Source organism: Acomys minous (genome assembly GCF_964271855.1).
Source record: "Acomys minous genome assembly, chromosome: 14".
Taxonomy (NCBI): domain Eukaryota; kingdom Metazoa; phylum Chordata; class Mammalia; order Rodentia; family Muridae; genus Acomys; species Acomys minous.
Window position 1 is genome coordinate 112,225,590 of NC_140496.1, and position 15,521 is coordinate 112,241,110.

Sequence of the window (15,521 nt, forward strand, 5' to 3'; positions counted from 1 at the left end):
CATCCTATTTCCATATCAAACCATATCTCAGTCACTTGAAGTTCATACCCTGAAGTACCTACCATGCCAGTCAATCCATACACTGCCTAACCTGTTTTTACTAAACAATAAACAAAATAGTAATATAATTTTCTCCCTCCAGTCTTTCTTTATAGGAGCCCCTTTTATCCCTTAAAAGGCTCATCAAGACTGAAAAAAAAATACTGTTCCTTTTTGGCTATTGCATCATGACTCCTGACTCCACCAGGCTCGAATTTCTTTCATTTCTCCAGTTTACCTTCCTCTCTGATCAATCTCTAAACAAATCATTTCCCACTCTGTAGGAACCAGGCCCGACTGGGCTGCCTGCCTGTCTTGCTGTTTCATGTCCTGTTTCTAGCAGCTTCCATGTCTGTGTTTATCTTGGTTAACTAGTCATGTTTACTGCTCTGAGAACACACCCCTCCAATCTTCGAGACTTGTCCTCCTGTGTGCAATCACCTCTTGAGGGATTTCACCTGGGAGGAGGAGTCCTGTTTTGCTGCCTATAAGTAGGCTCTTTGGAACTCTGGGGAGGAGAAGAATAAATCGCTGCCGAGGCTGCTGCTGCGGCTGCTGCTCTTAGCACGAAGGACCCGCTGTATTATTGTGTGTGTGTGTGTGTGTGTGTGTGTGTGTATGTGTGTGTGTGTGTGTGTGTGTGTGTGTGTGTGTGTGTCTGTGAGTTAAATCTGCAGTCCCTCGCCCTCGACTCGGTACCGTGGTGGCTCGGGCGCTACACCACTCTAACACAGGCTGTCTAAACCTTCCAGTTTAGCCAACAACTGTTATTTAAATTTTACCATTTGTGGGGGTGTCCCCAGAAAGGCTTCATTGATATATACCTCCCACATACTTGTACCTCACTTGAGAGTCTCTTCATTCTGATAACACAGTGCCTGACCTGTTCCATGGTCTGCATTGCCCTTACTTTGTCTGCTCTTTACCTCAGTTGTCCTATAAACTCTGTGAGAATTCTGCAAGTGCATCTTTTCACTCTGGTGTCCCTAGAGATTACCTTAATATTTGTACATAGTAGGACTTACTTGCAGCTGCAAAGCATAATATAAAGACTGAACAAGAAAGAAGGCAGCTTTTTAAGCCTTCTGAGAACCTATCTGGGTCAAGCTTGTGGGTGTACGATTCTTTCTTCTTTATCTCACCCCCTTCTGTGACTGTAGAAGAATAGACATATTGCTGAATTTCATAACTGTTGGTAACAGGTATGTTTGAAGTTCAAGGGCTTTGTGAAGTTCTACAGTGTGAAGTTCAGCAGCTCTCTTATCACTGAGAGACTTTTTCACTCCTTATTTATGAAAACAGAAGTGCACTTTTTTTCATGGCAAATTTTCTTTTCAATTGATTGATTTTATTTTTCATAAACTTAGAATTACTTTTCAAAAGCTATTTATTTGAATCTCCCTTTCATCACTCTGTATGTTGAATGCCACTGGGTTTTATTACTGTTTCAATTGGTAAAACTAGCCAGCCATGCTGACTGGGTCAAGGTCTTCTTTTGCTTAGATACTCATGCTTTCCTTTTTGATTAAAAAATAGAGAGAAAAAACAAATTATCATTATTTTCCACATACACAACTTTCCCCTAAAAGGAGATCATAAGCATATTCTGTAGCCAAATGTGACTAAGCATTGTCCGGAACACAGATTTAGTTTACCACAAATTCCAGTTCCATTCACATCCTCTGAACTGGAGTCTTCAAATCTAATATTATATAGTCACAGAGTAGCTATACCTTTAAAAGAATTTTCTTGAATGTAGAAAAAAAAAAGTGTGGATAGAATTTTGCTAAGCCTGAGCTCAAAACCAGTGACCTGGCAATTCCCTGGGCTGGCAGGCTTATCTGTTGGCTCTAATGGGAAATTCTGTCTTGGTGTATCACCCAATGTTAGTATGGAAAAGGTACTTTAATTCTCTAAGAAATAATGAAGTAGTTTCTCTAACTGGGTTTTGTTTTGTTTTACTAATGACTAAAAATGGTAATTTTACTTAGCTAAGTGTGGTGGTTTACATGAGAAACGCCTTCCATAGGCTCCTTTATTTGAATAATTGGTCCCCAGTGGTGACTCTGTTTGAGGAGGTTTAAGGAATGTGACAGCTAGAAGACATACCACTTTAAGAGTTTAAAGCCTCCTCCCACTTCCAGTTCACTGTTTCTGCTTTGGACTTGCAGTTGAAGATGTGACCTCCCAGCTTCTTGCTTCTTCTGATGCCATGCCTCTTTGTGCCATGCTCTCCCAGCATGACTCACACTTATCCCTCTGGAACCAGAAACCAAAATAAACTATTTCCTCATCAGTTGCTTTTGGTTATGGTGGTTTTTTTCACAGCCACATAAAGGTAAGTAATATACTCATTTCTTGGTAGCTAGATAAAAGATGTTTAGTTCTTCATACTTGCTTTATAATTCACTTAAGATTCAATGGTTGTGTCAGACCCTCTAAGGTGACCTGTGGTAAGTCTTTCCCATTCACTAGCCCCTTGTTGAGTCTCTGATGAGTCTGGATGATGGAGCAAGACAATGGTGGTAGACAGTGTCTCCTGAGTTTAGGTTGTTACATGGTGAAGGTAACAGCATGTCACCTGTGGTCATCTCACACTGTGTGAGATTCTCAATACATTCAAATATGAAGTAAGTAGACACTCTGAGTTGTTTTGAAATAAAGCCATGTAGAGGCAAGTAACAAGAGGCTGCTATTACCTGATAAAGTATTAGATAGAAGTTATAGCCTTCAACTGTATGCCAGAAGACAGTGAATTCTATTAACAACTGAGCCACCTAGGAAGTTGAGGTTAGCTGGTGGAATAGTGAGTTTTCTTCAGCTGGGCCTCAGATGAAATATCCCTATCCCCAGTCCTTTTGCTTAGTGTTTTCCATGGGAAAAAAAGAAAGATGAAAAGAAAAGAAACTGCCAACTGTCTTAGGGTCTGACTTCCAAAGTTCTAGGTCTTCTTTTCTTTCAAATTTTATTATTCAAAGCAAGCAACATCCATCTCAGACTCAAGGACACAAGAAAGAAAGTAGGTAGTAAAACACCATAAGCTGAAGCAAACAATATGTCAGTGCTAGTGGCTGCATGTTTCACCACAGTCCATTGTCGGGGACTAACAATTCATAGCCATCCCATAAATTGGGCTCTCACCTTGCACACGACTCAGCAAGTTTGCTCAGTTACAGGATAAGACCTGAAGTCTGGTATCTTGACTTCACAAGTATATAACTAACATTCATATCCAGACAAGGCTCCTCAGTGCATATATCAGAAATCTGAGTTGTTATTTCTAAAATGACCAACTTTGTATGGTAAGACCTTTCTTTTTCTGGTCCAAGCAGGGTCCTTCACTAAGATCCACTAATGCTGCCACCATAGTGGGCTCTATCGTTGGAATCATTATTTTACTCTAAGAAACAACCTTTAATTCACAGCCACAGATGGAGTTTTGGACATATTCTTCCTTTTTATGTTTACTTTGGGTCCTTGCATCCCATATAATTCAAATGTCTTTTAAAAACCACTGTGGTGTTCCATGATATTAAATCATAAGCCACTATATTAGAAAAAGCTTACAGCTATAAATGTCCTCAGGGAAGATCTCTCTTCTGGGTAGAATGTCAGGAAGCCCTGAAACCTGCAGAAGGTTCTGTCTGGTTGAATGTGTCTTCAAGGCACTGCCAAGGGTCCCTCAGAGTTCTTCAAGCAGCATTCAAGCTATTCATTGATTTTAACTTTCAGGCTATATTTTACTGTTAAAGCTTAACATACATACATACATACCATACACACACATCACAACACATACACTATACTAGTGACACATTATACAATTCTTGCTTACTTCACACACCCACCACGTGAGATACAGACACATACAAACACACATGAAAGTCATACCATACACACACACACACACACACACACACACACACACACACACACAGGCTGAAACCACATCCAAGCCTGACAGCAATAAAACTATCCTTGTCCTTTCTCCTTTTTGTCTGTACTAAAATATGTCCTAGAATCTTGGGGAACATAAAACATTGTTCAGACACCTTGAGAAGGTTTGTGCTCAGTTTTGAAATAATTTTTCAAGAAACTATGGTAGAGTGAAACCCTAAGAGGATCTGATCTCATAGAAAACAAATTTCTTGCTTCTTGTTTGCTTTCTGGAGTTACCATCATTTTCTATAGTGTGAATACCTGTTGTAAGTTTTGAATTATTATTAGTCCTATATAAGCTTTCTCACAAATCAAGAAAACAGAGGGAAAATGTGTGTGGTACACCTGCTCTCTCTATTCAGTTTCCTCTGTTCTGGGTCATACCTTTTGGGTTTGCTTGCTTTTAAGATGAAATATCACTGTGAGGACTAGCTACAGCCTCAAACATATGCCAAGTCTTCTGCTTCAGTCCCCCAAGACTGGAGTCACATCACCCATGTGATTAACACACAGAGAAAACAACAATCAATGAGCCAGAGAAAGGATAGGGGGAAGGTTGTCTTTCTAAAATTCACAGAACTGGAAAGGGGGGAGGGCTTCCTGGTTGATGCCTTCAGAGATTTTAAAAATTTAGTTGTCTTAGTTGGATTCCAACAGAGATAAAAAGGAATGCTGCAAATGTTCATAAAGAGAATATTTTCAAATCCAGAATAATGTGAAAAATTCATAATAAGCAAAATATAATGCCACTTTTTAATAAAATATCATGAATAGGCCTCTGAGACAAAAGACTGAGGAAAAACACACTAATGGTGGTCATGTCTCAAGTAGAACATTATGATAGGCAGATTTGGGCCCAGGGGTCCCATTCAAACTAAGGCACCAGCCAAGGACAATACAGGCGGTAAACTTTAAACCCCTACCCAGATCTAGCCAATGGGCAGAACATTCTCCACAGTTGAGTGGAGAGTGGTGTATGACTTTCACACGTACTCTGGTGCCTCATATTTGACCATGTCCCCTGGACGGGGAGACCTGGTGACACTCAGAGGAAGGACAGCAGGTTACCAAGAAGAGACTTGATACCCTATGAGCATATACAGGGGGAGGAGGTCCCCCTCAGTCACAGTCATAGGGGAGGGGAATAAGGGGAAAATGGGAGGGAGGGAAGAATGGGAGGATACAAGGGATGGGATAACCATTGAGATGTAACAAGAATAAATTAATAAAAAATTTAAAAAATTGAAATTGTTATTATCAAATTTTGTTGTTGTTGTTGTTGTTGTTGTTGTTGTTGTTTTGAGACAAGATTTCTCTGTGTGCCTAACTGTCCTTGACTTGTTTTGGAGATCAATCTGTCTTTGAACTTACAGAGATCTGCCTGTCTCTGCCTTCCTGAGTGCTGGAATTATAGGCATGCACCACCAAGCCCAGTTTATCATCAATATTTTGAGAATCTTTTCCTCTTGAGTATTAACTACAGAACACAGGGCACACATATGCCACATAAAAGATCCTTCTCTTAGAAATACCCTTAGGCCTTTCATTTGCATGGACTTTAAATTTTTTAAAGTGATGCATTAGAATATCACTTGATTTCTAAAATCTTGAACATACTCTATCCTTTCAAATTTTTGTGTCCACCTGAGCATTCACATACCATTCCAGTTATTGCCCTACAAGTAACAAACTTGTGATCTAAATAAATCACTTTCTCAACCAACCAAGCAAACAAACAAACAAACAAACAAACCAAACCAAAACCAAACCAAACCAAACACTACAGATAAAATAATTATGGTGATAATAAGGTCTGCAAATATCAAGTGTGTCAGTTCTACCTTTCTTGGTGGTTTTTAAGTGCTATGCCTGGTATTTAATATAATTTGTGCTATAATCCTACAATATTTCCAGTAGCCCTTCACCAACTAGTTCAAGCTAATAATTGGTAGAGACATTCTTCAATGTGTTCATGTCCTTAAGTGTACTTACCATTTGCCTCCAAAACCTCCTCTTTTTCCAGATTTTTACCCTGTGTGTTCACCAACAGCAGCCTTGTGGCTGTCCTCCTCATCCTGCGGCAACACCCAGGCTTTTTGAAATCTCAAAAGATTTCAGATTGATGGATGTTATACTATTGGAACCCTAAGCTAGAGAAAAAAGTTGGAAAGTTAGAAAATGCACTTACTTAAGTCTGAGCTCCTTTAGACATTTAAAGATAAGTGTTTTGTTTACTTGTTCACTTTATCTTTAGCACTGCTTCCCTTGTCCACTTCACTGTACAGATCTGCTGGCAGGAAGGCATAGAGAAGACTTATTTTTATAATTATGAAATCATGTCTAAGATATTCACTGTAAACTGTGTGTCAAATCTATGAATCTTTATTTAAGTTAGATTTGAAGAATGATATTTGTGATTTTTGTATCCTTGGCTTTCTACCTTGTTTCATACTGGACTGCAAAACACTTACAAAATATTTAAATTTGAACACTGTTGTCTCTTTTCAAATATATAAAAACTACACTGTGGACCTCTTATGAGGCATTGATTAAAATATCTCCAAGGGAAATAAGATCTAAGTTGTGGTACACGGTACACATCTGTCCTGTTTATTGTGAGAAAGTCCCTGCTGGACGTTGTGGAAACTTTAGTTTTAGCAAGCATGAGATTTTCCCCATGGACTCTGTGGAACATGAACTGTGATGGTGTAGTTTCATTTCTGTTAGTCTCAACACACTGATTAGGATACTGTGTTGTATTAATAAGTCTATTATGTTCAACCAGCTGGACATGCTCCGCTGACTCTGGAAGGCGGTGGATGAATACATTAGCTGCCTGGCCCAGGTTCTAACTTTCCATCTGTGAGTTGGCTCTATTTTCTGATGCTCTACATAAGAAATTAATGAACAAAGTTAGAAAACTGTTTAGAGGAGCCATGGAAAATGGGGAGCTGGGAAAATAATGGTAAAGAGCTTGGAAGTGGTTACTATTTTTTGACATTACCAAATTTTTCTTCCCCTGAACAATAATACATGGCCTCTAGATAAAAGAGTTACAAGAGAGAAATTTCAACTAGGCTCAGTTTAATCAAAAAAAAAAAAATATATTGATTTGCACTCACTCGCTACCAATAAGTTCAAATGTGAGTAGTAGGATTGTTTGAAGTAATTCTGTTCTTAACCTTCCAAAATATTACTATCAACCACCAAATACCAAAGAGTATCCAGTCTCTCTATTGCTTTGTTCTTAATTCTTAGTTTTCCTGTCATGTGTTCATTCATGTTTCAGCATGTGAATTTATTTAAGAGGAACAATCAAACAAATACAGATAACTGGGTATTCAACATTGGGATATTTTCTTTAAAGAAAAAATCTCTTGAGAAGAATTATAACACTGAACAAAAGTGGAAAATAGAGCTTTGATCATATACTAAAATATTTCATGTACTTTACTAGTAACATTATTTTATTGACACGTATAATGACAAAGAGAAATGTGGATTACTTATCCTGTAGAGAAAATTAAGAGAACATATGGGGCCATCAAAAGAGAACATTGTCATTCTTATTTCAGAGATTAGGTATGCAAGCAAAATTTTAATAAATATTTACTGAAGACCTGATATATGTCAGGGAGGGCCCTTAGTATTTACTGAAGAGCAAAACTGCTTTTTGAAATGTCTGATCATGAGTTTATATGCTGTGGGTGACAGTAATGGTCAGACCAAGGAAAAGCCTGGTAGACTAAAATTCTGATAAACATCGTTTCTCCAATTTGATATGTCAAAGTGCCTGTCTTAGAAGGGTGTCGACTATCTGACGTTCAAGTTTAAGGAGGCATGCCCTATTTTAATCTGCCAAGCCTGAGCTCACTGTGCTTGAAACATAGTTGGAGCTTGTATATCATTACTTCTATCCAAATCTTATTGGTCTTGGGGAGTCACACAGCTAGTGCCCAAATACAAAGCTCAGGGGCATGTGTGTGATAAAGGGATTGGATATTATGGGAAACAACCTCAACTACCACAGCTTTCCAGGACAATAGGACAGCAGTTAGATACTTGATATTTTGTTTAAAAAAAGAAATAACATAAATTGCTCCATTTTACTTAATTAAAAAACATATGTATATTTGATAGCATAAAATGATCTCAGAAGATTTATAGGTCATGAACTAAATCAGTCTTTATACTACTGGTCACATATATTATTTAAGTACTAACAACCACAAAACAGAATCATACACATGTTGCATTGTGATATCAGTTAAATTATGATGCCTATTTCCTATTTCTAAAGCAATTAATTGTTTTCTTTCATTTCTATTTTCCCATTCGTGATTTTGTCCTCATTGGCATCAAACATGTTTGTACTTATTGGAACATTTGTGTCACCCCTGGTTACAGAGCACTTAACAGTCTCATCATTGGGTGAGAATAACTATTCAAGGACAGCTTCGAGCACCTTCAGATCATGGAAGGTTTTAAAAACTTGTAACTCTAGGAATGTAAATTCAGAGCCCACTCAAACATCTCTGGTAACTCTGACCTGCTAACAACATCCTTTAAGTCTGTATTGTGTCATTTCTCCTTATATCTGTATTGCTCATTTCCTATCTACTCTCTGACATAATACACTTTTACAAACACAAAGTGAAAGATTATAAAAACCACATCTTATCAGGCATCACTCAGAAACAAAGAATTAAGTAATAACCTTGCTATTTAAAAACTCTAACCCTGGCATCAGATGAGAAGTAATGCTGTGGCAGGTACCCGGCCTTTGGATACCCCATTCTCTGAACATTTCTCAAGTATCCACATCTAATCCATGTACACTCCCAGAACCCAAGATAGTAACTGTGTGATAGCACAATATTATATGCACTTTTTTTGTTGTCTTGTTTTTTGTTTTTCTTTTATTTTTTGCCTTCTGCATGCAGCACTTATCAATTAATGCAAGGTTCTGAAGCCATGACTGTAGAGTTCTGGTGCCAGGCTTAGGCTCTGATTCTCTTTCACATGTATTTTTCTTTATCTTGAATATTTATCTACTTCCATAAACAGCAGCTTTCTATACTGAACACTGGGCCTCTTACTGTCACCTAAGTCAGTTAAAAACTAGTGAGTCTACTTCTTACTGAAACATCATTGTGTTACACAGGAAATGTTCTTAGTACTGATTTTTCCATATCCCATCTAATCTACCTAGAAGTTCCAAGTGGAAACTAATTTTAAGAAGCCCAATAAGAAGGTTCATTAGCCTGTGTTTACATTCTGATTCTTTAGCAGAATAATCTATACTTCTATGCTTCATGAATCAACTATATGGAATATACAAGTCCTATAGGTCACTCTGAATAAGCATAATTACAAATCAGGGTTCTAGACTGATTGTTAAATATGCAGTGGTCTGAGAAAGAGAGATCACTTTCAGAACAATTTTATGTCATTAATATTTTTCAAATAACTATTGCTTAGTTCTTAAGATAAGCAGACTCCATCTAGGGAGACTATGCAGGTCAGGCCCCTGCAGATAGAGATATGGTCTATCTCTATTGGATTGGAGAAAGCAGAGAGTAAACCTGACATCCATGATTAATGGATGTTTTCCTTAATATAAAGCATATTGGAGATGGCCTGAGAATCTGTTTTATTTTAAATGGCATGGCCTCCAATGCTACTGGTTTTAAGACCTCTATTTTAAGTCAGATTAGTTCTGAGTCTTAATACAGTGTAGGATGGTGCCTTAAAAGGCTCAGGACTCCTTACAATGTTACTGGAATACAGCATCTTTCTCCTACAACTACACAAATTGGAATGTATTTGTGGTCTTATTTTTCTCATGTAAATAAGAGTGGGTGGTATAATGTCTTTTCTACACTACAGCTATATAGAAAGAATGATAAAATATGCATAAAGTGGTTGACCTGGACCCTAATGCAGAAGAGGACGCCAGGTGGAGAATATAGAATGCAAATTAGCCTGTGGCTCTGGAGTGTAGGAGCAAAGCTGGGGCAATAGAGATTCTAGAATCATTAGGGTTCAGGCATAACACATAAAAATGGCCTCCTGTTTAAATGGGGCAATCCATGTTGAAGCTGTGGCTACTGAGCTGTCTGAAAATGCTACTTAATTGCTAGTTATGAGCCTAATGCATGAGTGTTCAGTCATGTTTGAGTCCCTGGCCCTGTAAACACAGAGAAATCATGGATTTCAGAGGCCTCAAATGACAATCTGGTATTTCTGCCTGTTTGCTTGGTGGCACGTCCATGCACATCTTAAACTAAGTAATCATCACTCTTTTGGTGTGTCCGATGATGCTTTTATCCCAGCAGGATAAATTCCTCTTGTCAAATTTGGCACCAATTATGCAAATGAAATTTGAAGTGTTCATTAACTAAATGGTAATTGGAGTAGCTTGCATCAAAGAAATGGTATACTAAATTTCTATAAAGAAAATTCACTTCATTTTTACAATAACCTTTAAAAGCCTTCTCAGCAAATGATAAATAAATCAGAATTTTAGAACTACAGATATTTAAAGAACTTGCAACTAAGATTCTAATCTATTCAGAGTACATTTCTGTCTTTGCTTCTTTTCTGGGATGTTGCTTTGATTAGAATATATGGTTTGTGGTAGGAACAACAGCAATTCAGGACATTATTTCAAGGCATAGCATTGCATTGTCAATGTATATAAAATAAGTAAGTTTCTGTTGAAAGAGGTTTGTGAGAATTTCTACAGTCATCCTGGACAGACTTAAAACCTTTCCCAATAAGGATGTACCTCGCATGGCTGGCCTTGTTCGTACAATGAATTTTTAGTATTTTCCCCTCCTCAACTCAAGAAAAGTTTGTACTGATTGAATGGGCATTTTCTCCTTAAATATTTCTTGAAACTTGTAAGTGAAATAATCTGAAGTTTTACCCATAGAACATTGTAATTTAAAGTGATTTTCAGAAAGGAGACATCTTCTTGGATATAGTTTTTAATTTTATTTTTAATTAATGTATTCATTCCTCCTGGTCTCTCCATTCCAGAAAAGGGGACCTGCCCCCAGCCCATCCCAGCACACCAAGTCTCATAAAGACTGAGCTCATCTTTATCCACTGAGGCCATGCAAGGCAGACCTATTAGGGCAAAGCGATCAAAAGCAGGCAAAAGGATCCATGTCATAGACAGCACTCACTCAACTTACTAGGGGACCCACATAAAGATAAAGCTGCCCATTGGTTACATATGTGTAGGAGTCCAGGATCCAGTCCGTGCATGCCTTTTGGTTGGTGCTTTCATCTCTGTAAGGCTCCATGGGGCTGGGTTAGTTGACTCTGTTGGTCTTTTTGTAGCGTTCTTGTCCCCTCCAGGTCCTTTTATCCTTCCCTCCCACTCTTCCACAGGACTCCCTGAGCTCCACCTAATGCTTGGCAATGAATGTCAGCATCTGATTTGATCAGCTGCTGGTGAGGCCTCTCAGAGGACAATTATGCTCGGCTTCTGCCAGTAAACATAGCAGAGCATCGTTAATGGTGTCAGGGGTTGGCTCCCTCCCGTGGGGTGAGTCCCAGGTTGGGTCAGGCAGGCATAGGTATATGGTCTCTATCTCAGTCTCTATTTTTCTCTCTGCACATTTTGTAGGCAGGTTAAATTTTGGTTTGAGAGTGTTGTAGGTGGACTGGTATACCCCTCCCACCACTATAGATCCTGCCTGGGCAGAAGGCAGCCTCCTCAGTCTCTGTGTATTAGGCTGCTAGGAGACATCCGCATTTCTCCCTGTAGCCTGCCAGGTCACAGGTTTCCCTCTTCCTCACGGTTGCCCCCACCTTAGGTGTCCCTTTTCTATCTAGGGCCCTCAAACCTCCCCTCCCCGCTCTCCCCATATTTGATGCATACCCTGTCAGCTCCCTCCCCACATCCTCTCTTACCCAGTTCCTTTTCTATGTTCCACCGTCTGTTCTATTTCTTCATCAGAGTAAGATTCAAGGAGGTCCTCCTTCAGGCCTTCCATGGCACTTAGCTTCTTTGGGTCCATGATTTGTAGTATGGTTATCCTGTAGCATATGGCTAATATCTGCTTATAAGTGAGTACATACCATGTGTATCCTTCTGGGTCAGGCTTACCTCACACAGGACGATCCTTTCTAGTTCTACCCATTTGCCTGCAAATTTCATGATTTCCTTATTTTTTCAAGTGTATATTTTATTTATTATAGTTTATTCACATTACATCCCTATTGTTATGCCCTCACTCTTATCTTCCCATTCCCCACCCTCACTCCCTATTTTGCATATTCCCTTCCCCTAGACCTCTGACGTGGGGGGCAGACTTCCTACCCCAACTGTCTGGTAACAGCCTATTAAATCTCATCAGGATAATTTGCCTCCTCTTCTTCTGTGTACCTGCTAGGCTGTCTTGCCAAGAGGCAGTGACCAAATCAAGGGCACGGAGTGCATGTCAGAGGTTCAGCAGCAGTCTCCCTCTTCCCCTCATGTGGAGAATTGGCAGTCCATCAGCTATATCTGAACAGAGGGTCTTGGTCCTCTGCATGCATTGCTCTTGGCTGGTGCATCATTTTGTACAGTCCCCCCACTTCCCCTCCCCCCCACCCCGTGTCCAGATCTGAAGGACTTAACAGTCTACCTGTGGAGCTCCTGCTCCGTCCTGGACCTTCCATCTCCCCATTCTTCCCTACAACTCTCAGCACTCTGCCCAGAGCCCAGCTTTGAATCCTAGTATCTATCCCAATACTCCACTGGATGGAACATCTCAGAGGAGATTCATTTTGGGTTAATATCCACTTATAAGTGAGTATATATCATTTGTGTCTTTCTGGGTCTGGGTTGTCACTTGGGATGATCATTTCTAGTTCCATGGTGAGGATATGGAGAAAGGGGAAGACGCCTCATTGCTGGTGGGAGTGAAGACGGATACAACCACTTTGAATATAAATCTGGCACTTTCTCAGAAAATTGGGAATACTGCTACCTCATGACTCAGCTATACCACTCCTAGGCATATACCCAATAGATGCTCCACCACACAAAGCCATTTGCTCAAGTATGTTCATAGCAGCTTTATTTATAATAGCTAGAATCTGGAAACAACAACCTACATGTCTGTCAACCAAAGAGTAGATAAAGAAACTATGGTATATTTATACAATGGAATACTATTCGGCTGTTAAAAGCAAGGAAATCTCAAGATTTTTTTTTAAAAAATATTCCATTGTGTAAATGTACTATATTTTCTTAATCCATTCTTTGTCTGAGGGACATCTAGGTTTTTACCAGTTTCTGGCTATTTCAAATAAAGTTGCTATACATAATTGAGCAAATGTTTTGCAGTTTGTTAGAGGAGCATCTTTCGGATAAATGCCCAAAAGTAGAATAGCTGGATCCTGAGGTAGTACTATTTCCAATTTTCAGAGAAAGTGACAGATTGATTTCCAAAGTGGTTGTACAAGTTGGCACTCCTGCCAGCAATGGAGGAGTGCTCCCCTTTCTCCACATCCCCAGCAGCATGCTCTGCCACTTGAGTTTTTGATCTTAGCCATTCTGACAGGTGTAGGATGAGATTTCAGGGTGGTTTTGATTTGCATTTCCCTGATGACTAAGGACATTGACCATTTCCTTAAATGTGTCTTTGTCATTACAGATGGCTCTGTTAAGAATTCTATGCTTAGCTCTGAACCCCATTTCTCAATTGGGCTATTTGATTTGGTGGTGTTTAATTTTTTGAGTTCATTATACATTTTGATTATTAGTCTTTTGTCAGATGTAGGATTGGTGAAGATCTTTTCCCAATCTGTAGGCTGTCGCTTTGTCCTTTTTATAGTGTCCTTTATCTTACAGAAGCTTTTTATTTTCAATCCATCCCATTTATTAATTGTTGACCTTAGAGCCTGAGCTGTTCGTGTCCTGTTCCAGAAATTTTCTCCTATGCCAATGAGTTCAAGGCTACCTCCCACATTCTATTTTAATAGATTTGGTATATCTGGTTTTATACTGAGGTCTTTAATCCATGTTGACTTGAGTTTTGTGCAGGGTAATAAATATGGATCTATTTGCAAGAAATCAAGGATACTATGAATATTGCTTTGTAAATCTTACAATACAATAATCTCTGTCTTTTAATTGAGGGCAGGTCACTGTGATTGTTGATGTGGTTATATTTTTTTATTACCTTAGTATGTATTGTGTATTTATTTTGTATTTTCTTGTTTCATTTCTCTTCTTTCTAATTTAGTGAACATCTTGTTTATCTCCATTGTGTTCCTGTCATCTTTTTAGGTATAACTTTTACTAATGATTGCATAACAGTTTGTAATATAGATGTAGATATAGATATACACAAATGCGGTAACTTTCTTCTCGATCATAATGATTAGGAACATCATTTCCATAAGAAAAAATGGATTAATATGGGAAAGTACTGAGAATTGATGAATGAATAATTAATTTTACAGTAGTGGGGATTGGATCTCCAGACCTTTTCATGTCAGGCAACAGGTCTAGCACAGAACTACACCCACAGCACCTTGTAAATGACTTTTGATTTTGCCCGTGATCTCACTAGCTTTCCCAAGGTTGACCTTGAACTCAGTCTTGTATACTATGCATGCTTTGGACTTATAGTCTTACTTCATCTTTCTTTGTAGCTGAGATTATAAGCCTGAATTATTATATTTAATCAAGTGTACTTATATAATCAAAACTTACATGACAAACAGAATCATTAGAAATAAGGACACAAAGACTCTGGAAAACATACAACAGAGCTCATGTTTTGTGAAGACTGGAAAGCCTTGCTAAGGGCACTGGACCAATGGGTGTGGCCCAATGTTCTTAAACTGAAAAGATTATCACTATAAAGAAGACAGAAAGCCAGCAGTAGAGCAGGAAGACTTTGTTTCTAGATCTCCAGTCTCCTGTAGGTGGATGTATTCAGCATCCTAAATCCCATTTGGGTCTAACTGAACCTGAACAACACTTTTAACTTGTGATATTATACTGCTAAATTATGTCACTCTGCTACATACATAGTGCAAACTCTTAGAATGCTATACTTTTCAAATGTAGATTTTATTTCTTAGAGGAGTTTTAGATTTAAGGCAAAATTAAGCAGAAAGTATAAACGTTCCCATAGAATCACACCTTTACACATACACACACTCCCGCTCTCAGCATCCAGATTGCTATGCATGTTCCAACTAAAGGAACTTCAAGGACTTAAAGATTTATATAGTGATATGTATCCAGGAAAATAATATGAAAAACATAATTTTGCTATTTTGAAAATCCTCTTTGGAGTTGGGACTAGTAGCACATGCCTTTAGTCTCAGCACTCAGGAGGCAGAGACAGGTAGATCTCTAGGAATTCGAGGCCAGCCTGGTCTACAAAGCAAGTCCAGGACAGCCAGGAGTTCTGTTACACTGTCTGGAAAAACAAACAAAAATCCTCTTTGTTCTGCCTATAGTTCTTACCTCTCTCGAATTCTTAAAAATTATATCTTCCTATTGATGCCATTGTGTTGCCTTTTCT